A 26,812-nucleotide genomic window follows, 5' to 3' on the forward strand; every position below is an offset into this window, starting at 1 on the left:
AAGATAATCTAGCAACAAGTACACAAATAATTCTAGCTTTCTCTAGACATATGCAATTTATAAATAAAGACTATAGAGGTGTTACGATCCTACCTTAGATCCAACGCTTGTTCTTTGTAGTCATCCCTCGATTGTCCGAAAGAGTTATCTTTAAATACCTGCAATCACAAACAAGCAAACATCAAATAGCACCTGCATAGCAAATATCATAAGTCATGTCTATTATGGTGATCAAGGAATCCATAAAATAAACCATAAATGAACAGTTTATTAAGAAAAACAAACTTATTTGTATTAACTTTGAAGTAGAAGAACCTTACAACCTTTATGCCTTGATGTTGAACAAGCTCTTCCTGGGGTCTGAAACAGGAATTTCCTTTACTTTGACAAGCCTTGCACTCCTCCAAATGAGATCTTAGAGGTATGTAATCTCTCCTCATAAAAACTCAACTAAGAAGACTAAGTTCCAGTAGCATTTCACCTCAAAAATATTCAGCTTTCAACCCCTCAAGTAACCAGTCCAATGCTTCATTTTATAGTGCAAAGGAGGAGGTTACAGGTCCACCTATGAAGGGATAGAGTCCTCCTTCAAAGGGATAAGCTACTCACATCAAGGGGTTAGCTCCTTAAAGTATGGGATGCATGAACCTTAAGAGAGCAAACTTGCCACCTCAAGATTCCTTCCAGAAGCTTCTAGAAATGACTGAAAGTTAGTTTTTTAGAATATATTCGTGCCTTTTAACTTTTACAGGGCTTTGCACCCATAACACAGAGACATAGCGGTCAGGTGCGCAGGAGACACAACCATTAGGTGCAGGACTGCAGGTAATGCAAAGAGAAAGTGCGGAACCAGAGTTTTAGAGAATTTTAAGGGCTTCTCTTATTTTCAAGGCTTGATATGAGGAAATGAGGCTTAGACTTGCAAAGGAGGAAAGTATGAGTGATAATGGACTCACACAGATTGCAGAATGCCAAGGTGACAATTTTTAGTGCAACAGATTGCCCCCTAAAGTGCGAAGTCTGTAATAGATGAAGATAGAGTTTGTCATCTATGAAGAGTGAAGTACTTTATCATTTCAAGGATCATCCTATGGACACCCCAGTCGGAACCTATAAAAACATTCAATGCAAAATATATATATGTAGACATATCATCGCTGAGGTAGGCATTCCCATACTTAGATCAAAATTGACTAGAAAACTAACTAAACTGTTCTGATACAGGAATGATTTTGTAATACATCAAGAGTATAGACATGTGTAGACACAATATGGATGCAACCATCTGTTTATGAATAGTCCACTGTATAATGAATAACAAAATTCCTCGCAGCCTGGATGGTAGAAACTAGATCCAGGGTCTTGATTTCCACTTCTCGAACTAGTACGATTCTATCCATGTGAATGAATGTGTCGAAGTCGAACATGGTAGAAACCACTTGATTACCAGTCAATGATGTGAACTGTTAACAAGTGTGAGAGAAACCACCAGTAATGTCAATGGCTCTCCAAGTACCCACTACAATCCATGAAATGTGATAAATGAGCCGAGGTCGAACATGTCATGGAATCATTCAATCGAAGGTCAATGATGCAACCTATCGTCAAAGGTGAGAAAACTGCCATTAGGGCATGCAGTTTTCAAGGTACTGACGATTTCTAGATCAACTTCCTAGATAATGAGATGATGTCGATAGAAAGCGATCTGTCGTAGGCAAGCCCACAACACGAAATCATAGATCAAGTTTCGAAGAAATATATTGGTAAGGATTGACTTAGGGACGGTAAAAAATGGATGACAGATATTTTGCAAATGAATGGTTTATTTGAACTGACCTCTTGAACACATAATGACACTACAGATGGTTTGGTGACAATTGACCCAAAACTAATACCTAGAAACTAGCTGAAGACTTTCAATGTGGTTTGATTAATTATTAGGCAAAGAATTTCCCAACCCAGGTGAACAAAAGTGTCGTGTTCAAGAGTGGTTAATGGCTTTTCTAAAACACAAAGTGTAACAACAGGTTCATTTTTCTCTCTTTTCCCCCACTATTTCTGGCAAGTACCTCTTTATTTTTGACAAGCTTGAGGAGGATAACATTTGCTTGTTTATAAGCTCATCCTTCGGATGAGTCCAACTTAGTTTAAAATTCGAACCCTAAGCAGGAGTGGCTCGTTCCTGTTTAAAATTGAACAGGTCCTTTACTATTAAATTTTAACGAGTCCAGTATAGGAAAAACTCGGTGTTTTTCAATTTTAGGGAGTCAGAAGAAAAACTTAAGAAAACTCCATGGGTGTCCTTTTTCGTAAATTTGTGTCCCTCAAGCCTGAAAAAGTATAAAATAATACTTGAGAGAACTGCTTGACCATTACGATCAAGGAGTACTTTTCATAATTAGTGACTCTGATCCGAAAAAGTAAAAAAGTGATCGAAGACACGTCATTTCATAACCAGTATCGAACTTGAAATGAAAAAATTCTGGTGATATTTTCATGTTTATATAGTCAGAAAAGAGTTCTAAGTGGACCGCCCTTTTAATTCCATTTAACGAGTTAAAAGGGAAAAAACTCGGCAATTTTTTCATATTTTACGAGTAAGAAAAGAGCTTAAAGAGGACTCCAATGTTTCAATTTTTCGTAAATTTTTGAAAGAGTCCGAAAAAGTGATAAAAATACTCTTTGTTGAAAAATGATTCATTTTCCTCGAAAAATCGAATATTCTGCACAAAAACTCAAAATATTACTCATACCTGTTTAAGATAAATAAAAATGTATTTAAAAAGTTACCTTTTTAAAGTGAAAAATAAATAAATTAAAAATTCATTTATTCAAAAAATCTTATAAAAAGGGCTTTTCTAAGTTCATTTTTACCATTTGATTTCAGAGTGAGAAGTGAGAGCTTTTGGGTAAAAAAGTTCCTGTGAAGATTCTGGAAAATCCGTCCGTCGGAATCGAAAACCGTCAGCTCTAGGTAATCCACATCCTCCTTATCTTGGATTTCATCTGTTTGCATTTTGATTTTAGGCTTTAGATTTAATTTTAAGGGAAAATTAGTTTAGAAATTCGCTCACAAGGGTCCGCAGGTGCAACACACGGCCCCTGCGGACCCCGACTTTTTTCTACAAAGAAAAAAGTCATGGGTCCGCACCTGTTGCTTACAGCCCATGCAGACCTACGCACTTTCTGTAACTGGAGGGTGCGGACCTCGGGAATATGAATTTTAAAACTGATTTTTTTCATATTTGCCTAAAATTTTCCAAACAAAATTGTTCTAATATGTCTTTTTTGCATTATAGGACACTCAAAATGCTTATTTGGCGGGAACGCGAGCATGAGGATGTGGATCTTGCCGCAATAAATCATCCACCCACATTGAATGCATTGAGAGCATGCAGACTGTTTAAGTTTTGGGCCATACCAGGCATGAGGGCCCAAGTAGACTTCTTGCAATGGCTGGTAGACAGGTGGAACATACAGGACCAGTGTTTCGTGATTGGTGGCCACTGGCTCGAAATCGAGCTAGAGGACATATATTTTTTGACTGGTTTGCCCAAGAGAGGCAAACGATTATCTCTTTTCGGGACTAGGCCAGGTGGCCAGTCTGTCGCTAGTCTCCAATTGGAGTTTTGCAATGATCAAACAAAGGACAAACAAATTGATATTAAAACGATCGATCGTCCTGAACTTAAGGTTATTGCATTCACTGTTACCAGGCTATGCGGGAGTGAAACATTGCATGTGGCTACTGGATCCCAGATGCAGATGGTTGTAGACTGTTATCAAGGCACCATATTCAACTGGTGCGAGGCTGTGTTGGAAAATGTGAAAGGCCAACTTACCAGAGCAAAGAACGGACAACTGAAAAACTTTGGATATGGTTTTCTCATTGTCAGCTTTGCTCTAGAGAGGATCCCTATGCTAGCCCCGCAACATCTTCCTATTGATGCTGGTGTTCCTCGAGAGCCTAGGATAATGCGTTGGGTTGCTTTGATGGCCCGTCACCCTGAGGAGGGTTTAGAGGTTGTTCGATTTCCACCTGAGTATTTTCGTTGGCTGAACAACCAAATTTTTGTGATTCATGATCCATATGTCGGGATGGATTATCGCGGTGACCTAGACATTATTCTTCCACCAGGAGAGCAGTGGGATGATTCAGGTAAAATCATTTTCAACACTTTCTAAATTTTAATTAATTTTTTTTGTTTTTTGTTTTTTTTTTTTAAATCGTCCAAAACTGACAATTAAAAGTTTTAAATGCAGATGTGGGTCCACGACGACCAGCCACTCTCTAGCCTTATGAGAGGAGACACCCAACTACAGCAGCACCAGCCCCACAGGACCAATTAGTAGAGATCTTGTCCGACTTGGAGAATCATCTAGAGCACTTGACAGTAGATATTCCAGAGACTGGCATAGATGATATTCCACTTAGGTTACAGCGATATGTGATTGGGGTCCCAGGACCTTTTAGGAGGTTCCTTTGTAGGGTGGCCCAAGTAGTGGTTTCTTATCGTGATCATCACCAAGGATAGGATGATCACTTTTGTAGACTCACAAAACATTTTTGTCTTTTTGTATTATCATTTTTTCCGATCATAAGGTGTTTTTCAACCTATGATCGAAGACGATGTATATTTTGACACACTTCTTATATGCTATGATATATCATTATTACCGGCTTATCTTGTGTAACATGTTATTAAATGTTTTTAGATTTACTGTTTTGATTATTGCAAATGTCTATTTATCATACGAGAAGAAACTGCATCTGCTGATGTATTTAAATGTCTCGGAATATGCTGATATTCAATGTAATCAAATTCACGTTCCAAGAGACGAAATCTCAAAAATAATCTTAATAACATTGGATTTCTAATGGCATAAACCCTATTAAGCTGTAATACAACGAGTTCAGAATCCAACCTAACAATCAAACTCCGAATCCCAAATGAGATGGATTCAGATAATAACTCAATCACTACACTATACTCTGCAATGTTATTCGTTGTTTGACTGAGGCTTACCCCATGCATAGATACTAACTCATCAGAGGGTGAATAGATAACCCAAGCTACAGAAGAAATGTTCCGTGTACTATGACAAGCACCATTAGCAAAACCAATGTATGTTTGAAGAGACGTCGACATCTGCAATATCAAGAGTAAAATCAAGATAAGCAGGAATAGTGATAAAAACACTCTCTAAACTAGGCACACTTTTCTAATCTAAAACACACCAGCTATAAAGAAACTAATCTAACAAAAAATCTCCACCCAGAATTTAAGCATAATATCTCTTTAGATAAAGCCCATTTCTGGGTTTACCCAAAGAGACACTATCAAAACCTACTAATTCATAGGCCCCTTTTGCCAGCTTTTGCTTAACAATATAAGGACCATGCCACATAGGTACAAATTTTCCAGCCCCTAGCTTATCGTTTGCTTGATCATATAGTAAAACTAGGTCTCCTTATGAAAAATTACAAGGTGTAACATTTCGGTCGTACTGAGCTTTTATTCGTTTTGCATGAGTCTCATTTTCTATTGCAGTAGTGTGTCGATTCTCATCTAGTTGAGCTAAGTACAAGAAACGTTTCTCCTTTTCAGAAGTGGCTGGGAGTAATTCTATGGCTAATTGCAATGACAAAATTTTGCATTCAATAGGTAACATTGCTTCCAAACCATAGACTAGTTGAAAAGGAGTGAAACCAGTTGATGTTTTTACTGAGGTCTGATATGCCCAAAGCGCTAAAAATAACATGTTATTCCAATTTGATTTATGAATACCAATGATTCGTTGGATCATAGTGACTAAAAATTTATTGATAGCTTCAACCAGACCATTAGCCTGTGGGTAATACAGAGTAGAACTATCGTGACGCAGGCCAAGTTGATCTGTCAGTTCAGTCATCATGATGTTTCGAAAATGACTTCCATGATCAGTAATAATAGCTTGAGGAACACTGAATCTAGAAATTATATGATTGAATACAAAATTTGCAGCAGTCTTGTCGTTTTCCGAAAATGTAGGCATCACCTCGGCCCACTTAGTAAAATAATCTACTGCTAGGATAATATACTCATGCCCCCCGGCCGAGTGAGGGTTACATGTAATAAAATCAATACCCCACTTTGCGAAAGGATCGACAACAATTATAGGGTGGAGAGGAGCATGTGGAGCACGCATCTTACGATAAAAATTTGCCAATTGTGGCATTTCTGGATTGCATAGATACAATCTTTGAATAAGGATGGCCAGAAATAACCAACGCGCAATATCTTTTGGGCTGTGGCATACCTAGACATATGACCGCAACATGCTCCAGAGTGACAGTAATTCAGAACCTCTTCAGCTTCTTCATGAGTTAGACAACGTCGGAAAATAGAATCTACCCCACGACGATAGAGTGTATCACCAATAATATTGTATTGTTGGGGTTGGAAACGTATTTTCTGATGCTGAGATTGTGAGATTTCAAGCCGAAAAGATTGGGTTTGGAGATAAACAATAATATCTCCATACCAGGGATCAAAAGTACTAATAAGAAACAAGGATTCGTCTGCAATGGGCTCTTCCACCACAGTTTCAGTATCAGTACGCGGGAAATCACACATCAGTTCGGCAAAAACCAAAGATTTCTTTGCCTTGGATTTTTCAAATTCCAAGTCAAAGTCCTGCAGGATAACTATCCATTTGGAATACTTGCACCCTAGCAATTGTTTGGTCAAGATATACATCATAGGGTTACAGTCAGAAATTACCGTGGTTTTGCGTAATAAGATATAGTGCCAAAATCTTTGGACAACTTGGATTGCTGCTAATGCCAATTTCCCCACATGCAAATATTTAATCTCAATCAGATGCAGAGTTCGACTAAGATAGTAAATCACATATTCATTGTTGAATTCATCTTCCTGAACTAAAACCATCCCAATAATGGAATGAGAAGCGGCGAGATATAAAAAGTAATCCTGGTTGTAATTGGGAGGATGCAGTAACGACACATGGGTTAACGCGTGTTTAAGTGCATCAAAATATTTGTCAGCGATCTCATCCCAAAAGAATGGAGTATTCTGTTTCAACAACCTGGTAAAACCTTTTGTTATCTCGGTGTAGTTAGGAATGAAACAACATAAAAAGTTTGCTTTCCCTTGCAAACTCTAGAGTTGGCAAATATTCAAAGGAGGAGGTAGATTAATGATAGCTTCAACCTTCGAGGGATCGACACGAATACCAGCTTTTGAAACAACAAATCCCAGTAAATGACCCGTTTCTACACAAAATACACATTTGTATGGATTCAGCCTAATTCGATAATGCCTACATCTCATAAAGATAGCTCGTAAATGAGTGAGATGATCAGCTCTACCCAATGAATGGGCAAGTAAATCATCGAGATAAGGTTGCACAATGTGCTTGATGTCATGAAATGCATAAGACATAGCCCTTTGAAAATTTGCTCCAACGTTCTTTAATCCAAAAGGTAATTTGCAATAAGAAAATGTCCCCCATGGACAAATGAACGTTCTTTTAGGTTGATCAACAGCGAGTATGTTGATTTGATTGTAACCAGAAAAACCATCCATAAAGGAGAACATTTCATTGCCGGCACAATCATCAATAATTTGATCGATATAGAGGGTTGGATAATTGTCTTTAGGACAAGCTCGATTAATATACTTATAATAGATACATATTCTTATTGTTCCTTGATTTTTTTTAACAGGAACAATATTCGATACCCAATCAGTTAAAGGAATTGGATAAATGAAACCTGCATGAAGTAATTTCTCAACTTCAGCTTTGATAGCAACGGCTTTTCTTGGATGTATCTAATGCAAACGCTGTCGGACGGGTTTAGCATCCGGGTAAGTTTTAATTTCATGAACAACTATTGATGGATCGATTCCTGGAATTTCTTCATATGACCAGGCAAACACGTCGCGAAATTCTTGAAATAGGGCTTTATAAGTTTGGATTTCATCGTCCGTACAGGAAGCACCTATATGAATGTTTTCAATAATTCTGCGTTTAACTGAAATGTCAAAAGGAACCATTCGAGAGATATTTCCCAACTTTAAATTAGAATTAGGATGTTGCAATGGATTTTGTGGTTCTTTGACATAGTCAGTAGTAAAAATAGATGAAAAATCGTTTTCAAAATGATCCAGCTTAGGTAAAAACGAAGATCGATGATGAAGATCTTCCCATGGTAAACCATCAACAGACAAAATTTCATGAATCTGCTCATCAGTATGAACAGGATCAGAAAATGTTGTTGAAGCTGAGGTTGATATCGAAAGTGATTCCCCATGGACCACATTCATTGGATCAGTTTTGGTTGAATAAGAGTCAGAAAATGACTGTACAACCTGATATGCAATTTCAAAGGGACTCAAAGGCATTGCGTCACCAAATGAATCCACCTCAGAATCGAAAGGTACGATCCAAGGATCATCAAAAGCAATAATGTTCGATGAAATCATATGAATAGTTGCAATAGAAGGTGATATGTTAGGAGGAGGGAAGGAAAAAGTTCTTAGTAAACCAGAATCTTTAATCAAACCTGCTCCAACATTCTTGTAAGCGATAGTTGTTTTACCGACGTGTTGAATACTCTCCGAAGAGGCTGGGTCAGATGAGAAATGAGTCAGTTGGTCTATCTTAACGATCTTTCCATTATGAGGAAACTTGATAAGCCGAAAGACCGATGAAACAATAGTAGTCATAGAATAAGACCAACTGCAACCCAAGAGAAGGTTATTAACTAGAGGGGCATCAACCACTTCCACATCTAGATTTACAGTTTTTCCTTCGACCCCTATAGGTAAATCTTGCAAAATACCAAAAGGATGGAACCCTCGGCCATCAAAAGCCTTTAGAATTGTCGGAGACTGATTGAGTGTGGGAGAACCAAGCGATCTCCAACACTGGATCGACATAATACACGTAGAAGCTCCTTCATCAATCACAGTCCGAAAGCAAGGTCTACTTTTGACTAACACTGGAATCTGGAAAGCCATTTGATGAGGGAGGCGGGGTGTACTATTCTCTAAATCGAAGATTATTAGGTTCGAATCCTGAATATCGACAACTCCTATAGCAGACAATAGTAATTTATGTTGTGCTGGGCACGATTGTAGCACTTCCAAAGCCGACATTGTTGAAGGGGAAATAGCTAAGTCTTCAACAATGTTATAATTCTGAGCAGCTCTCGCATGTGGATTGGAAGCTGGTTTTCGAAGTATACCTTTAGCAGGCGGTTTGATTACTAAGTCAGGGTTGGGATTCTTGATCTGTAGTGGACTGGAACCAGGAGGATCTGTAGTTGATGTGTTTGAATTAGAAGATTTTGCTTCTTTACCACCAACAGGATTTTTACTACCATAATCTTGCGATCGCATCACAATCCTGACATGAGACATAATCATTATGGGTTATTCTGAGGAATTCAAGGAAGAACCAATCATATTACTATCTTGATTAGGAAAGGGATCCTTCAATACAACAGGTGTTTGAGAACCTTTAACGATTTTTGAAACCTCTACTCGATGTGGGCAGTCTTTGGTAAAATGATCCTCGTCACAAATGAAACAAGGACAACGAGGTTTATGTTTTTCGTCAGTAGATTCATTTTTATCTGTTTTCTCCTTTGAGTTTTGTTTGTTTTTCTTCTTCCCTTTCTTTTTATTGTGTTTTTTGACTTGGCAGTAGATGAGTCTATGACATGAATATCGGCAGGAATTTCACCAGAAGAATCTCCTGTCGGGGAATCAGGTAAAGTTATAATAGGAGAAGAATTCTTTGAAGATTTCTTCTTACTTTTAGTACTAACTGAACCAATCATACCATCAGTAGCATGAGACCTTGAAGGAGCTGCAGTTATTTGATCGTGTTTTGGAAGATCAGGAATTTTTTCATGTAAAGTACCTGACTACGTATAGACGAGGTCAAGGTACTGAGCCTGAGCAATGACTTGCTCTTTAGTAACAACCCCTGCCTTAGCTACATCTTTAGTGATTTTAGGTAACAATGATTTAACGAACCATTCTGCTAAAATTTGATCCGGAATAAAAACTTCCACCAAATGCCTTCTATGTCGCCATTCATGAATATGATTAGAAATATATGTGGACGTGGATTGTTTCAGTGAAGTTAACACTTCCGTGCCATTGTCATATCTAACAGGCAACTGAAAATGAGTTAAGAAAGAAGTGGCTAACTGACTGAAATTATAAAAAGAGCCTCATGGTAACTCAATGTACCATTTGGCAACAAGACCAATCAAAGTTCGTTGAAAAAGACGTAATCAAATTGAATCATCAATGATGGAATTAGATGCACACCAGAGGTGATAAGTAATAACATGATTTGACGAATCCTCTCCTGACTTACCCTCGAATTTTGGGATATCACTGGGCAACTTACTAGGCATTGGTGCCCAATATAGAAGATAGTAAATTGGATCGTTCGTAAGGCGTCACAAATCAGGTAAATCCAAAGTTGCAATAAATGGTAACTGACGGTTAGGGTCGCAAAAACTTTGGGTAACAAGACCAGCCCCAGGAGGAGGATATCCAAGATAACCTGCAATTGGATTTGCATTAGGAATGTTATAACCTCCTGGGAAACCAGGATTAACTGGACCAAACTGGGGTTGTTGAGGCTGTTGATAAGTATAGCCAAGATATGGTTGATACTGATAAACTAGATTTTGTACAGTAGGACCGAATTAATATTGTCCCTGGTACGGTTGATAAGTAAATTGCGGTTGAATTGTGACAACCGTACTTGGACCAGCTTGTCCTGTAGGCATCTGGACCGAAGTCTGAACTGTAGGTCCTGACTGTGGTAAAGAGGCTTGAGGAGTTTTCACTGATGTAGGAATAGTAGAAACCAGAGCTACAGATACTCCATAAACAGGTGTGGTAGGTTGAACAGAAGCTGCAGTAGTTGCAACAGTAGTTTGAGGTGGAGTTCGAGGTGAGCTAGGCCCAGGCTGCTGAACTGAACCAGGTGCAGAGATTTGAACAGTAGGTTGGATAGGTTGCTGGGTTGGACCAGAAACCAAAGGTTGTCCAGGTTGACTTGATAACTGCACATTAGGTTGCATAGTCTGTTGAGTTTGAGATGGATCCCACACCATATTCATTCCAGGGTATAGACCCATAAAAGGTTGTGCATATGGAGGACCATAACCTGGTTGAACGTAGGGCTGATAATTAAGCGGTACATTTCCAGCTCCTTATAAAAATGATTGACCAGAAGGTGGTTGGAAACCTTGAGTTGGGTACTGATTTTGAGGTTGATAACCTTGAGGCACGTACTGAAACTGTGGTTGACCTTGGGGTATATGTTGAAACTGGGGTTGACCTTGAGGTATGTATTGAGTCTAGGGTTGACCTTGAGGTATGTACTGTCTTGACAGTATGTACTGTCCTTGAGGTTGCCCCCCAGGCAGTAACTGACTACCTTGAGGTTTCCCCCTAGGCGGTAATTGACTACCTTGAGGTTTCCCTCTAGGCGGTAACTGACTACCTTGGGGTTGCCCCCTAGGTGGTAACTGACTACCTTGAGATTGAGGATTTGAAATACTACCAGACATCATGAGGATTTCTTCTGCATTCAACACTCGAGTTCCACTATTACCAGTTGATAACTCATGTTCGATTGGTTGAGGAGATGCTCTCGAAAAAGTATCAGTGAGTGACTGGTACCTCGAAGGAACAGAAGGACTGCCATATAAAAATGTTTCCGATGTTTGGGAAAGCATAGATGACTGTCTTGACATATTCAATGGAGGATAATAACCTCTTGGTGTAGGATGAAAAGGAATTCGAGGTGGTGAAAAAATAAGACCGGGGTTTTCTAAAAAATTTGTCAATGATATGTACCAAGCGTCACTCCTAAAAGGACTGTAGAATATTGATTCACGCTCCCTAAGCTCTAAAGTTGGTTGATTTTCGGGAAGAATTACGTCTTTGTCTGGACTGACAAGTTCTTCAATAGAAATGAGGCCAGAAGGAAGATTTTGGGTAATGATATTTCCTACCCTGGGTGAACCAGGACCATTAGAAGTTGGAGAAGCGAATCTTGAAGTTGGAGTAGCAGGTTCAGTTTCAGGCTGAGAAATTTCAGGTTCTTCAACTAATTCACTGGTAGGATAAATACTACTAGTAACTTTGGAAAATGAAATTGGCTCTTGAATGTACTTTGTTGTTTTTATTTGATAATCAGGGTGAACAATTAAAGATGACTCTCCGGCTTCTGGTGATCCAACTCTATTGTCACTAGGTGATACAAGAGCTCATAGCCCTTCAAGCTGACTTGGTGTGTACTCAGGAGGTTTCCCCTGAAGTCTACGATATTGTCTCAGTAATTCAGCCACGATTAAATATTTAATTAATCACACACAAACAAAGAAAATTTCAATAAATCCACCTAAAGTCTCTAAAGAAACAAACAATCTGAATCACACACCTAAAAAATCTAAGAGTTCAAACCACACACAAACAGTAACTTCCCGTACTAAAAACACTAGTTGGTGATGAAATCCAACATCATAGAATTTTAATATAGAAAGGGCGGTTGGAATAGTTACCCCGACAACCTGCTTAATGAAACAGACTGGCACAAGTTTCTTCACAAAACCATCTCGAGTGAAGAGAACCCCCTAGAGAGTCCAAGTGAGTCTAGTTGATGTCTGCTCTAGGTACAGTGAGACCTGTCCTTCACCATCACTTTAGGAAATAATCTTAAGTTTATGGACACTAAGGTTACCAACAGCAATAAATACAACTGGGGGAACAGTCTACGATCCGATCTATGCGCAAGGGCAGAGTAACAAAGCTCAATCCCCTTGAAGGCTCCTCAACATAATCAATCCGAGGTTTACCAACAAGTGACCCCAGTCTCCTCGACAATGGTTAATCCGAGGTTTACCGTTTATAATATGTGCAAATCTTCTATCTTTCCCAATGAAACAGACTTGATTATCTCAAAGGTTCAGACATTATCTCATGATTGACTCCTTTAAGAGAAGCTTCCCAGAATGTATCAATTACAATTGGATTTATTTCCTACCGCAAGATATAGCTACTTGTTTGTTTTAACTATATTGGAGAGTTATTTACTCCCTACTCTATGATACTAGCCTAAGCTATATTGGTGATAAGAGCCCTAGAAATAAAAAGATTACTAGATCAATTTTAATTAAGCATTGCTTTTATGGGTTGTTCTTTAAGTCAATAGGTATGGAAATGAAACTTTGATGGTGTGAAGACTCGACTCCAAAAACACTAAAAATGGCACCTAAAATGATAAGCAATTCGTTTTTCTTTCAATGAAAATCTAGCTAAAAGAAAGAGTTTGAGAATGCAATTCTTTGAAAAACAATTCTTTCTTTCAACATGTAAATGAAAAGAAAATCTTTTTGTCTTTTTCAATAAGAACTCAAAACGAGACTACTAATTAATGCTCACAATAAATCCCTTTCCTTTTTCAAAACTCAAAACTACAAAAAACAATTTTCTTCAAAAGAGATCTACAAGTTCTAAAAAAGACTCAAAACTACAAAAACTAATCTTGAGATCTAAAAACTTTTAAAACCTAACTGAATAAAAGCTTCAAATATTTTTAAGGATGTTTTACTTAGTTGTTCAGTAAACTAAGGATTCATTCGTTCAGAATAACAAATCAATCAAAAAACATCCAAATATGTTTTCTTTTATAAAAATGAAATTCAAAACTTATAACAAAGCTTGTTTAAAGATTTGCAAGGAGAAAACCAAATATTTTTCTCACAAAGGATAGATTTTGCAACCAAGTCAAACTCATCAAGAAGACGAAAAGACACCAGGGAAATCTAAGGTTTCTCAAGCTTCTAATCTTTGAGTCGCTACAGAGACCAAGTGAAAACCACTCCAAGCATGAAAAACTTCTAGAAAATCATTTAAAACAAAAATGCCATCGGAACTCACTCACAAGAGATTTTTGACAGGACAAATGCAGATCTGGGTAGACACTAAAGACCTTAAATGAAACCTAAACTTAATTGGAAGAAAAAATTTTAGGTTTTTTGAAAAAAATTACAGGATCCGCAGGCTTCCAGTAGAACCAGGTGCGGTACCACTCTGTTTACTAAAGGAAAAGTGTGGAGATGCCCGCACTGTCTATAAAGAGAAAGTGTGGTCCCTTGAAAACTTCAAAAAAAACAAATAAAATAATCCAGATTCTAAAAACTACCCAAGCCAACATACATCAATCAAAAACCAGAAACAAAAACAAGTTTCTCAAGTCAAAGACAAAGGAAAACCAAAAACCAAATTCAGTTCCCCAGTGGAGTCGCCAATTTGTTGGCCAGATAAATTGATCTTGCGGACAAGACCGATCTCCCTAGTATCACAAGATAATCTAACAAAAAATAGAGAAATAAATCTATCTTTCTCTAGACATATGCAATTTACAAATAAAGACTATAGAGGTGTTACGATCTTACCTTAGATCCAACACTTGTTCGTTGTAGTCATCCCTCGATTGTTCGAAAGAGTTATCTTTAAATCCCTGCAATCACAAACAAGCAAACATCAAATAGAACCTGCATAGAAAATATCATAATCATGTCTATTATGGTGATCAAGGAATCCATAAAATAAACCATAAATGAACAATTTATTGAGAAAAACAAACTTATTTGTATTAACTTTGAAGTAGAAGAACCTTACAACCTTTCTAGCCTTGATGTTGAACAAGCTCTTCTTGTGGTCCGAAACAGGAATTTCCTTTACTTTGACAAGCCTTGCACTCCTCCAAATGAGATCTTAGAGGTATGTAATCTCTCCTCATAAAAACTCAACTAAGAATAATAAGTTCCAGCAGCATTTCACCTCAAAAATATTCAGCTTTCAACCCCTCAAGTAACCAGCCCAATGCTTCATTTTATAGTGCAGAGGAGGAGGTTACAGGTCCACCTATGAAGGGATAGAGTCCTCCTTCAAAAGGATAAGCTCTTGACATCAAGGGGTTATATCCTTAAGGTATGGGATGCATGAACCTTAAGAGAGCGAACTTGCCACCTCAAGATTCCTTCCAGAAGCTTCTAGAAATGACTGAAAGTGAGTTTTTTAGAGTATACTCGCACCTTTTAACTTTTACAGGGGTCTGTATCCATAACACAGAGACAGAGCGGTCAGGTGTGTAGGAGACATGACCATTAGGTGCGGGACCACAGGTAATGCAAAGAGAAAGTGCGGAACCAGAGTTTTAAAGACTTTTGAGGGCTTTCTCTTATTTTCAAGGCTTGATATGAGGAACCAAGGTTTAAGACTTGCAAAGGAGGAAAGTATGAGTGATAATGGACTCACACAAATTGTAGAATGCTAAGGTGATAATTTTTAGTGCAACACTCTACCTCAGGCAGATTGGCTTTCCTTCCATCCTCTGTCTCCTGCCATTCAAAGAACTCCGAGATTCTGGTGTTTAGATTAGTGAACTCGGTTCTCTGGTCGATTACCTTGTCTGTTAGCTGATCGCTAGTAGCTAGATAAGGAGTAATATGTGACATCTTTTAGCAGAAGTTTTCTTGGTGTTTCATCAGGAGGGAATTTAGTTCTAGCGCCTCTTTAACAAAATCCTCAATAGTAGGGACATCCTTATATATTTCTATGGCTTGCTATAATTCTTGGAGTTGCATGCTTTTACTGATATATCGACTTCGTGGCTTATTTTCATGACCTACATGCTTTGTTGCAATTGGGCAAGCTGCTCAGCTCCTTGCCTATTCACACTTGTCTTCTTTGCTTCGAGCTATTGCTTGAGCTATGCAATCCTCTCCTCATATATAGCGAGGGTTTCCTTCTAGGGCAAAAAAACCTTAAATTAAACATAACTTCTACTGTCAAATTTCCACTTAATGAACGGCTCAGATTGACTACGAAATTATGGGTGGCTTTGCCGCCACAATACGAAAGGGAGTCCAATGCGATGATACCTCTGAATAAAGAAGATAATCAGGCTCCACACCCATCACATGGAGACTGTTGCTGTCATAACACAAGCTACTATAGGTGTTATAGACATTTTTGTGCCTTACAACATTGAGCATGAAATGTCCATAATCTAAGGGATCCAAAGTCCCTAAACATGTTGTTCCTACCCCTAGAGGAACAAGGCTAACAAACCACAACAATTCACAGAAGTTCTCCACCAGAAACTGCTCAAAAACAAGTCAATTCAGGATCAATTCAGTGGCTCCACTAGCTGTCTGCGCTGAAATGCAAAGTCAACACTGGCTACCTGCACTGCAACGCAGGTAGAAGCACTACCAGGGTGCGCTGAGCGGGAATTGACAAATGGCAAGTTCATTCCAAGAGGTGTCAAGACCCAGGAAGCTTCCAGAATCTTCCTCAATGACACTTGCCTCAGTGAATTCGACTAGTGATGAGTAAGAGGTTCCCAATCTCCAAGTGGAAGCAAGAACCTCCAAGTGGAATCAAGAACTGACAGAGGGAGAGGACACTAGTCAGATCTCAAGCTGACTCATCCTCTCTCCAAACATCTATATATGGATCTCTCCTCCATGAGATCTAGAGGCTGGAATTTTGTTATTGCAAAGAATTGCTGTTGGTTTGAGACTGGAATTATTGGGTGCTTAATGCTTTGAGGGAAGGTGAAGATAGGAATTTCATTTGCTGGGAAGGAGATGCTGGATTGGAGCCCTTTGGGTTGTATCTCTTCCTGAACCTTGTTATTCATCAGTAAAGCTATCTTGGTTTCTCCTATATGCTGATGTGTCTTTGATGTATGATTGCATTAGTGTATTTAGTTTATTTCTAATCCTGAACTAGTTATGAATATGAATCTATGTCTTTGTGTAGTGTTCTCTTCTTGTGATCTTGCAGAAACCTCTTGAAGCTGGGCGAGCGAGAAGACAAGTAGCTGGGAACTCCCAAAGAGAAGAGGAACCGGATCGAGGGACAAACGAAAGACATCGGTTAGTCCATCTATCTCTCTTCATTCTTAATTCATAAAGGAAGAACACTAGAATAGCTGTCTCTGTTTGTTGCTAAGGCACTGTCACACCTTAGGTGGATAGGATCGTCCTGCATAGGCATTTTTCCCCACAACAATAGGGTTTCTTGTAGTACTACAGGAAATCTTGTAGCTACCTCTTTCTTAATTCTTTTGTTTTTCTTTCTTAGAAGAGGAATAGGTGGTGAGGTAGGAGTGGAAGGGGTGGCAATGGAGAAGATGGAGTGGTAGGTGAGGTAGGCCATTGATGGTATGGCCCTTGGACTTTTCTGTGTGTTTTATTTTTTATTTTTATTTTTTCTTTTGTTATATATATCTTTCTTTTTGAGTGGTTTTTCTTTTTTGATGGACATCGAGGGTGGCATGGTCATGAGTTGGTGTTGGGTGAGATGTGGTGAGGTCAATGGTCTCCTCTTTCAACCCAGAACAATCCTGCATCATCATTTCTCAACCGGAATTCCATTCCTATAGAGTTTCAGGACATCCTGTAGTACTACAGGAAACTCCTGTAGTAACTACAAGAACCCTGTAGAAGTCAAAAAATTGCCTGCAAACTGGTTTTTGATGCTTGGAGATGAGAATGGATGCTGGATACATGGTGGGCATGGAAGGTATGAAGTGAATGAAGGAAGAATGGGGTGTTTCTTGGCTTGCTTCCCTCTGAACTTGGTGTCCTTTGTTGCCTTGAAAACCTGCAAAATCACAGAATTTTATTAGTGGGCAGGTTTGAGGTCCCTGCCATAGCATTTTTGTTTTCTGAAAGACACACAGGTCACCTCAAAGGAGGCTTTCAACCTGTTTGCATGCCCTAGGCCCCTCAAGGGAGGTTTTCACCTAGGGATCTTTCATTTTTCTTTTTTCACTCTTGGGCCGCCTCAAGGAGATTTTTAACCCAAAAGTTGGCCTCAGGTGCCTCATGGAGGTTTTCACCTAGGTCCTTTATTGTTTTTCTCTTTTTTTTTTCATATTTTTCCTCAAAAATAAAATAGTATTCAAGAATTCATTTAGTTGGAAGTTGAGACACTTCCAATCACATTCACTTCCTTACTAATAGTACTGATAAACTCTTCCTTTGACATAGGTCTTTTATAGGCTTTCATTAAGTACCCATTGACAAGCAAGGGGATACCTTCTTCATCAATGGTTCTTATTTGAACAACCCCATTGTCATGGAACGTTTTATATCACATATGGGCCCAACCATCTGGTCATCAAATTGCCTTTGAAATCCTTGAACCTCGAGTCATATAGCAGAGCCCAATGACCCTCTTGAAAAACTTTGTCTTTGATTTTCTTTCATGAAAAACTTTTCTTTTTACTTGAGTCACCTTTGTGTGTAGGAGGGCTTGCATCCTAAATTCATCTAACCCATTGAGCTGGAGAAACCTCTCTTGCTGTGCCCTTGTAACATCCAAATCCAACTGTGCTTCCATTCTCAAAGTGTTGTACTCAAAATCAATGGAGAGCAGAGACTTATTCCCATAGACCAAATCATAAGGGGTGAAGCTAGTGGTTGTCTTCCAAGTTGTATTATAGGCCCAAGTGGCCTCCACTAGTCTGTCAGCCCAATCTTTGTGAGAATGATTTCCAATGCTCTGTTGGTAACCTCTACTTGTCCATTGGCCTAAGGGTGGTAAGAATTTGACTTCCTGTGCTTAATCTTATGTTGGCTCAACAGATTCTCAATAAGGTGTGAGGTGAATTGAGCACCCTGATCATTGACTAGATCTCTAGGGTACCCAAACTTGTAAAACACATTCTCCCTTAAGAACTCATCTAGTTTCTCTTCTGTTGCTACCTTGATAGCCTTGGTTTCAACCTAGTTTGTCAAGTAACCAGTGCACACAATTATATACTTTTTCTGCCCTGATGGTGGATCAATGGGCCCAATGAAATTTGCACCCCACTTGTCAAATGGCTCAAGATTCACTTGAGGTTACAAAGGAATTTCATCCCTGGGAGTAGGTTTCCCCATTCTCTGGCACTGGTCACATCAACTGGTATATCTTCTTGCATCTTGGTGGAGAGTGGGCTAGTAGTAGCCAGCTTGTAGTACATTGAAGGCTATCCTCTTGGCTGTAAAGTGACCTCCACAAGGCCCATCAAGACAGGCCAAAAGGATGTAAAAACTTGCTCCTCCCTGACACATCTTCTCAGAATTTGATCTGGTCCTAGCTTGAAGGGATTTCCCCCAATCCAAGTGAATGATGCACTTTTTCTTATAATTCTGCTCTTTTCCTTGGAGGACAGGTTTGGAGGGAAAAGTGCAGCCACTAAGTAGTTGGCTACAACAAAAAAGCATAGAGAGAGAACTGAAATAGTGAATAAATTCTTATCTGGCAGCTGATCATCAACCATTCCTTCCTCACCTCTAGGAAAAACCATTCTAGACAAAAAATCTATAGCTACATTTTCTCTACCAGGCTTATCAATGATGGTTAAATAAAATTGTTGTAACAAAAGAAACCGTCTAATAATTTTTGCATTCGCATCAGGCTTGTTCATCAAATATTTAATAGCAACATGGTCAGTATGTACAAAGGTTTGCTAACAAGTGATGTAAGGTCTAAATTTATTCAAGGAATGGACAACAACTAAGAGCTCTTTTTCAGCCACAGTATTCAGCCTTGGAGATATTTTTGTTGATGAAGTAAATGACATAAGGTAACTTGTCATCTATATGGCCTAGGGCTACTCCTATAGCTTTTTTAGAGGCATCAACATGGATGTGGAAAGGAAGAGTCCAATTCAGGCCTCGAATGGGTTTCTAGGGCCTCTCGGCAGCTTTCTGACCATAAAAATTCGGAGTCCTTGGCTAATAGTCCAAACAAAGGTGATGCTACTTTGTTGAAGTCCTTTATGAATCTCCCATAGTATCCAGCTAAGCCAAAGAAAATTCTAACATCCCTCTACTTCTGAGGAGTAGGGACCCTCTTTATGATAGTAATTTTATTTGGGTCCACTTGCAGTCCTTCCTGGGAGTCCTTCCTAGGATATTGAGTGACCTAGAACAATCCCTGCATTCATCAAGAAATAGCACTTCTCAGAACTAAGGGATAGGTTCATTTCAATTCATTTTTTAAATAGTTTCCCAAGTTAGAGAGAGCCTCCAGGAAATCAAACCTATAGAGGGTGAAATCATCCATATAAATTTCCATAGAGTCATGGATTAGATTTGCAAAGATTCTTAGGATTTCCCTCTAGAAAGTGGCAGGGGAATTTCATAATCCAAAATGAAGGAACCTATAAGCAAAGGAACCCTAAGGAAAGGTGAAGGTGGTTTTATCTTGGTCCTCTATGCTGATCCGAATCTAATTGTAACCATTGAATCCATCCAGGAAAGAGAAGAAATTCTTTCCTTCTAGACCATCTAATACTTGGTCAATGAAAGGTAGAGGGAAATGGTCATTTTTTGTGGCTTTTTTTAGCTCTTTGTAGTCAACACAGATCCTCCACTTCCCATTCTTCTTTGGAACCAGAACCATAGGAGACACCCACTCACTATCTGAGATGGGGTAGATGAACCTTGCATTCAACAACTTCTACAATTCTTATTTGACTATATCTTTGAGGGTTGGATTCATTCTCCTCTCAGGTTGGTGCATTGGATTGCAACATTCCTTGATGTAAATTTGGTGAGTACACACCAAAGGGTGCACTCCCTTCATTTCCTTATAACTCCAAGTAAATGTATCAAGATTATTTCCTAGCATGTCACATAACTCCTCTTCCTGATGTGCAAAGAGAGAGGGGTTGATTTTCAATTTTCTTTTTGGACCAAATACTATCATCTTGACATGAGTAGGACTTGAGTAAGCTAGGCACAAATCAGTCCAAGGGTTATCTTCAGCTTTCCTTACTAACTCCTCAAGAGACATGGTGCTGGGGAGCTGATCCTGGAGGCTTTTCTCAATGAGGTTGTCTTCATCAGGTTTCCCCCCTCCTATAGTAGCATCTAGGGTACAAATTGGGGAAGAGTATACTTCATCTTCCTCATCCTCTTTAAACCATAAAGGTAAGTCATTCTCTAGAGATGGTTGAGCAGGAGGGTACAAGACCAATTGTTTTGACAAATGCCCATTTTTAATGGTCATATTCGCAGCCTTGCAACTTTTGTAAGAATCAACAGTGGCTAACCATGGCCTTCCAAGGATGAGAGGATAACCATTAAAATTGGTCTTATGTTGGAGAACTAATAAGTCAGCATGGTATTCCCAAGAATCAATGGAGACCATCACATCCTCAACAACTCCCTTAGGAGCTACTTTGGACCTGTTTGCAAGATGCAAGATTGTTGTGGTCTTCCTTAATGATCCTTGGAGATTTAGTTTAAGCATAGTATCCTTAGTCATCACATTGATGGTAGCCCCAAGATTGATCAAGGTGTGGGGGACAATGATACCATCGATGTGCACATCTACCACAGGACTTCTAGGATCTAGATACTTCGAGCAAATCACTCGCCATAACATTAAGTCAGACAATTGTCCAATGATATTAATGGTAGGTGTGTCTTTCTTTCACCTTCCGGGATGTTTGAAGCATCTTTCCTTGATTAAATTTTTGTAGATGGGGGACATCCTTGATAGCTTGGAGGAGCGGGATTCTAACACACAAATTTTTCAATTCACCCAGAAGTTCAGTCTCTTCTAGGGTGTGTTAGATAGGATGGATTAATCTGTCAGGAAAAGGAGGTGGATTGGCTTGAGGAACACTCTCCTCCTTTTACTCTTCAAGATCCTTAGCTGGGGATGAAGTTTGATTATCTGGAAGCACTCTTCCAGACTTGAGGTTTATTTCTTGAATTTCCACAACATAGGCAGGGTAATATGTTTCCCCACTATAGACCTACTGTGCCTGTATGTTGTTTGGGTTCGGATTTGGTTGAGCAGGAATATGAGGTTGCTTAGGTGGATCAAGGTGAATGAGTTTTGGTTGAGATGAAGGTGGAGGCAGTAAGGTTGGATATTGGTTGTATCGGGGCCTCCACCCTTGGGATGGTGTATTTCACCACAGTTGTGGAGGAGCATATGGCTGAAATTATTGACTGGCAGGTTGGGAATGGTATTGAGGTGCAAAAGACGAGGGAGAAGGTGTGGACCATGAAGGATAAGCAGGAGGGAACCAAGGGGGGGTAGATGCATTCTACTTAGGGTTGTAATATGAATAGGATGCCCATTGCATGCCTTGCTGGTATGGTCGAGGTCCTTGAGGCCTTCTTTGGTTGATATAGAAGGGTTGTTCAGTCACCCCTTTAGTTCCTTGATACATAGCTTTCAATCTGGGCAGAGAAGGGTACTTGTCTGGGGAGTGGTGTTGGGGTCTAGGTATGAAAAAATTATTGACCTTATTCCGACATTAATTTATCAATCTGGGTGCGTATCCTTTCAAGGCAAAGCACAAGGTATATGCAAGGGGTAAAAGTGCAATCCGTTCCGACCAAGGGTTCACGGTTAAGATTCAAAACATTGCTACAAGATTAAACTAAATACAGAACTCCAAAAACAATTACAAGAATTAAAGAATTGTAATAACAAGCATAAACTAATAAATAACACGCACAAAAAGACACAACACCTGATCAGAAGAGCATGCCCAACTCTCTGATCAAGGCTGCGTTAGCCACAACGAAGATTAGAACAACAAAACATGTGATACTTTATATATCTGTAACAGGTGATTACAATATCGATGGGGGAATCCCCATTTATAGGAACAATCTATCTTTTATGCATAGCATGGGAGAAAAACATATTTCCCCAAAACATGGTAACTGCATATTCAAAAATATACATTAGTTGGAACGACACCAACACCAGATAATCGAGATCAGCAAGAGGCCCAAGAATAGTTCAGGGAGCTGTGACTCCAGCTGCGCGGCCCAAGAATAGTTCAGGGAGCTGTGACTCCAGCTGCGCGGCCTCCTTATGGCTGGTTGGTACTAGATCTGTTGCGAGATGCTGAAGCAAGGGTTCCTATTCTCTAAGTTGTGGTCAAACATACATTTTAGTGTTGCGAATAGATAAGACTCTGTGACTTTACTTCATTAATTAAAATATTCCAATCAGACAAGTCAGGGGTATTTACCTTGTAAGTTTAGCATAGCAACATGGGTAAATAAGTACAAAAAGGTCAAAAAGGATGATAGAAATGCGATAGAAAGATAGCCAGATTTGGTGCTCAACATCTCCCCCCAACTAGCCTTCTGCATGCCCTCATGTAGTTCGTTGCCTCCGCAGGTCTGGGTTTTGCAGACTATAGACTTCATGAAGTTGGGCGAGATCATATTCTACGGCCATCTTTGTTCCTGGAACTTTAAAACCATCTGAAAGGAGAACTTCCTTCCACCAATCTACCGGAACATTATACGTTGGAGTGTAATGTTCTGCAGGCAACCAAATAATAGGAAACTGAAACCAGATCCCTATCCACCAGACCCCACATGTTTGGACACATGCCACATATTTCGGCACTCTGGGGAGCACTCGTGCAAAATTTGGTGCCCCAAAAGGTTCCCTGTTCCGGATAGCTTAGGTGACATCATCCACATTTTCTGATAACAATCAAGGGCCTCACCTTGAAATGTGGTTAATTGATTGACACAAAGATCAAGGCACCATATTTGTGCCATCAGCATTCTATCTTTGTTCCCCTCAATTCCCAGAAAGGTGTTGTGTTTAGTAAACATTGTGATTGACCTCTCATGTTCTCCTCTTACTATAAATGGCTTTGTAACTTGATTGGATTCAAAAGTGTTAAAAGCTTTCTGCCAATTGATCTGATTGAAAGCATAAGAGGTGAGGGCCCTTAAATGAATGTCCCCCACATATGGAACCAGGTTGAATTCTCTGTCTAGACGCAGTAGATACCCGTGCAGGTAAAACTCACACATCAAATGCTAAGTTGGCACGTCATGACTCCTCATTATTCGGAGGAATTGTACACCATCTTCTATCTCATAACTAATCTCATTTTTGATGCTCTCCATGCAGAATAAAAGAAAACATTCATGCAAGAATAAAGAATAACAAGAAGCAGGGGGACGACATGCCATCACCTCTTGCACCAAATTGAACATCTGCTCCTTATCAGTTTTCAGTTCTGCCACTTGCTTTTCCAGCTGCTCCATCCTGAGTTGCTGCTTTGCATGCCTTAATCTCATGATATCTATGCGCTCCACATATTCAAAGATGGTTGTGGAGGCTCTTTCCTGAGTTCTCCTGACCTCATTTTTATATTGGGTCACAGTAGATTTCCAAGTCTGCACTTCAGCCGTTAAGGCATACTCACGGTCTTCAAACAATCATTCGACTGGGTCTGTTTGAGTGGCAGCAGAGGTTGTGACTATCTGGTCCACCTGAGTTTCTGCTTCGACCCCTACGGCCTTGGGATTTTTAGCTTGCCGCTTGTATTTATTTATCCATTTCTACATTTTGTGCACTTGCTTCCTTAATTTCCTGACCTCCATCTTAAGCCGCATTGTCTCTTTAAACTGCAGCTGATATTTTTGTTTGAATGGAAGTCTTCACTGTTCACACAGCTCTACCCACTCTTTCTTAACCAGAACTTCCTCTATTTCGGAAGCTGGGGGTAAATCCCCTAGGACAGCTTCTGTTGTGCCGACTGTCGAGTTTTCCTCTACTGGCAATTCTTCTTCGATCATTTCATGCTTCACGACCTTCTCACTTGGTTGTTCCATTGGCTCATTCGTCAGGACTGCTTCGCTTGGTCCCTCCTCTTCACCAATGGCTATTTCTTCTTCATGCGCACTCACCGCGACCAGTGATGCCCTTGTGAGATGCTCTCCTGCTAATGGGCCTGTTGGAATCTTTTCCGGTTCCCCAGCCTCAGGGGCCTCTGTCTCTTCTCTCCTTTCAGGCTCCGAAGTGCCTGTTGCCTGAGTAGCATCCACCCCACACAGTTGTGGCCTCTGTGATAAATTCAAAGCTATAGGAATGGCACGATATTCTTCTTCTTTTTGGCAAGGGGAACGAGTTACCCTTGCTCCTCTTGGAATAGAGGAGAAGAAGGAGAACTGGAACGAGTCTTCAACGTTTGGTCCCAAAGTCGACGCTGGTTCTTGTGGGTCAGCACCGACCTCACGCCCTAGTTCTCCCAGCGCTTCCTCCACAGGTCCCATGGTTTCCTCAGCTCCAGGCCCTTCTTGTCCTTGTTCCTCCTCCTCCATGGGTTTTATGGTCAAAGTGGTTACAGCCTCTTCTTCAATCGGATTATCCTCCTCCATCAGCTTCATGGTGGTAGGAGATCCCTGTGGGGTATCGTGGGTCGCAATATCGACCAATTTACCCACTCTTGCCTATTGTGGGTCTGCCTCTGTGGTTACCATACTATCAACTTGCTCTAGTAGTCCCATGGGCAAGGCTGGTTCTTGTGGGACAACCTCGGCCATCGTACTAGTGGGCCTTTTTGTGTCAACCCCCGTATCTTCAATTGACTCCACAGTTTCGGCTTGCTCTTGGGGAGACGCCTCTTCTTCAAGTTCTTCAGTTCTCATCTCCATCTCTTCCAGCTCCTCCTGGTCAACATAATCATTGTCTTCTACATCTTCCTCCATAGCTTCAGGTTCATCTGCCCTGGCGGCCATAGTGGCTGCTATTTCTTCCTCTATGGAATCCTAAAACAGTTCCCACAAGATCGGGATTCATTTAATTACATTCATTACTAATAGTTGAACCAACCCATGGTGAGTGATGACTGCCAATACCTTTCATGACCCCTGCCAAATGTGCCATTAAATGAAGGCTTCTCAATAGGAAATAGGGGCCATTCATTGAAAAAGCTTCTGTCTTTGGAAATCGCAGGTGAGCTAGTATGCAGAGATGGTATTTGGTGGAGTATCTTCCTTCGCAAGTCATGTATTTTATGATGAACTCTGCTACTCCTCCCCATGAATGTGGTAGTGAGTTTCAGTCATATCCCCAATCCTTTTGCGTGATACTTTGTCCCGCCTGTAAAAATGCCTCGGGAAATTCTGGAAGGGCAGTCCTTCTCAAAAACCATCGCTGTCCGTGTTGAGGGAACCCACTAACTTCCGCGATGGTTTCCTTTGTCACAAGGATTTCAATTCCACGGACCCGAGAGCCTCCTTCTCCCAAGTTTAATGCAAATTCCACCATAATTTCTTCATTCAACCCTCTCAACCTGTCGAAATAAACATTCTAGCCTGCGTTCTCAAAAACCTGCCACACCTCCTGATTGCTCCAAACTCTTCTTGTATCCTCAGGTTCATGTCGCATAGATCGGCCACCCATTGCTGTAGAGGCAGAATCAGCGTGATGACTGTAGTTGGTTGGAAGGGGAGAGTGACAGGGCTCCAAACCATTGGAAACTGAAATAACGTCATGGCCGCTTTTGGGGACAATGGATGAAACAATACTGGTACATTTGAAAATGATGATAGATTATGGTGGTACTGTTAGATATTTCAGGAATTTTAATGCAGCATGTTAGGAGGGTGACTGATATGACTCTGCGCATACGAATACGCATTCCAACACATCAAAGGTATGATTATAGAGTACCAAAATCATTAGATTCTGTTAGGTGAGGATCGTGTGTCATGAATGTTTTTTCGAGGTACGCTGTCATTTATTATGAAAATTCCCCCCAACTTTAATGATGGTCGTCCACGACACATTTTAATGTCCTTTTTGGAATATTTAATTAAATCCATAAAATAAATGGAGACATACCTATGGACCTACCTTATGGTGGAGTGGTAGCAAAAATGTCTGACGAAGTAACAACAATAGCGAGTAAC

Source organism: Pinus tabuliformis, chromosome 5_1 (assembly GCF_031772625.1).
Source record: "Pinus tabuliformis cultivar Carrire ecotype Pingquan chromosome 5_1, CPIR1, whole genome shotgun sequence".
NCBI classification, from domain to species: domain Eukaryota; kingdom Viridiplantae; phylum Streptophyta; class Pinopsida; order Pinales; family Pinaceae; genus Pinus; species Pinus tabuliformis.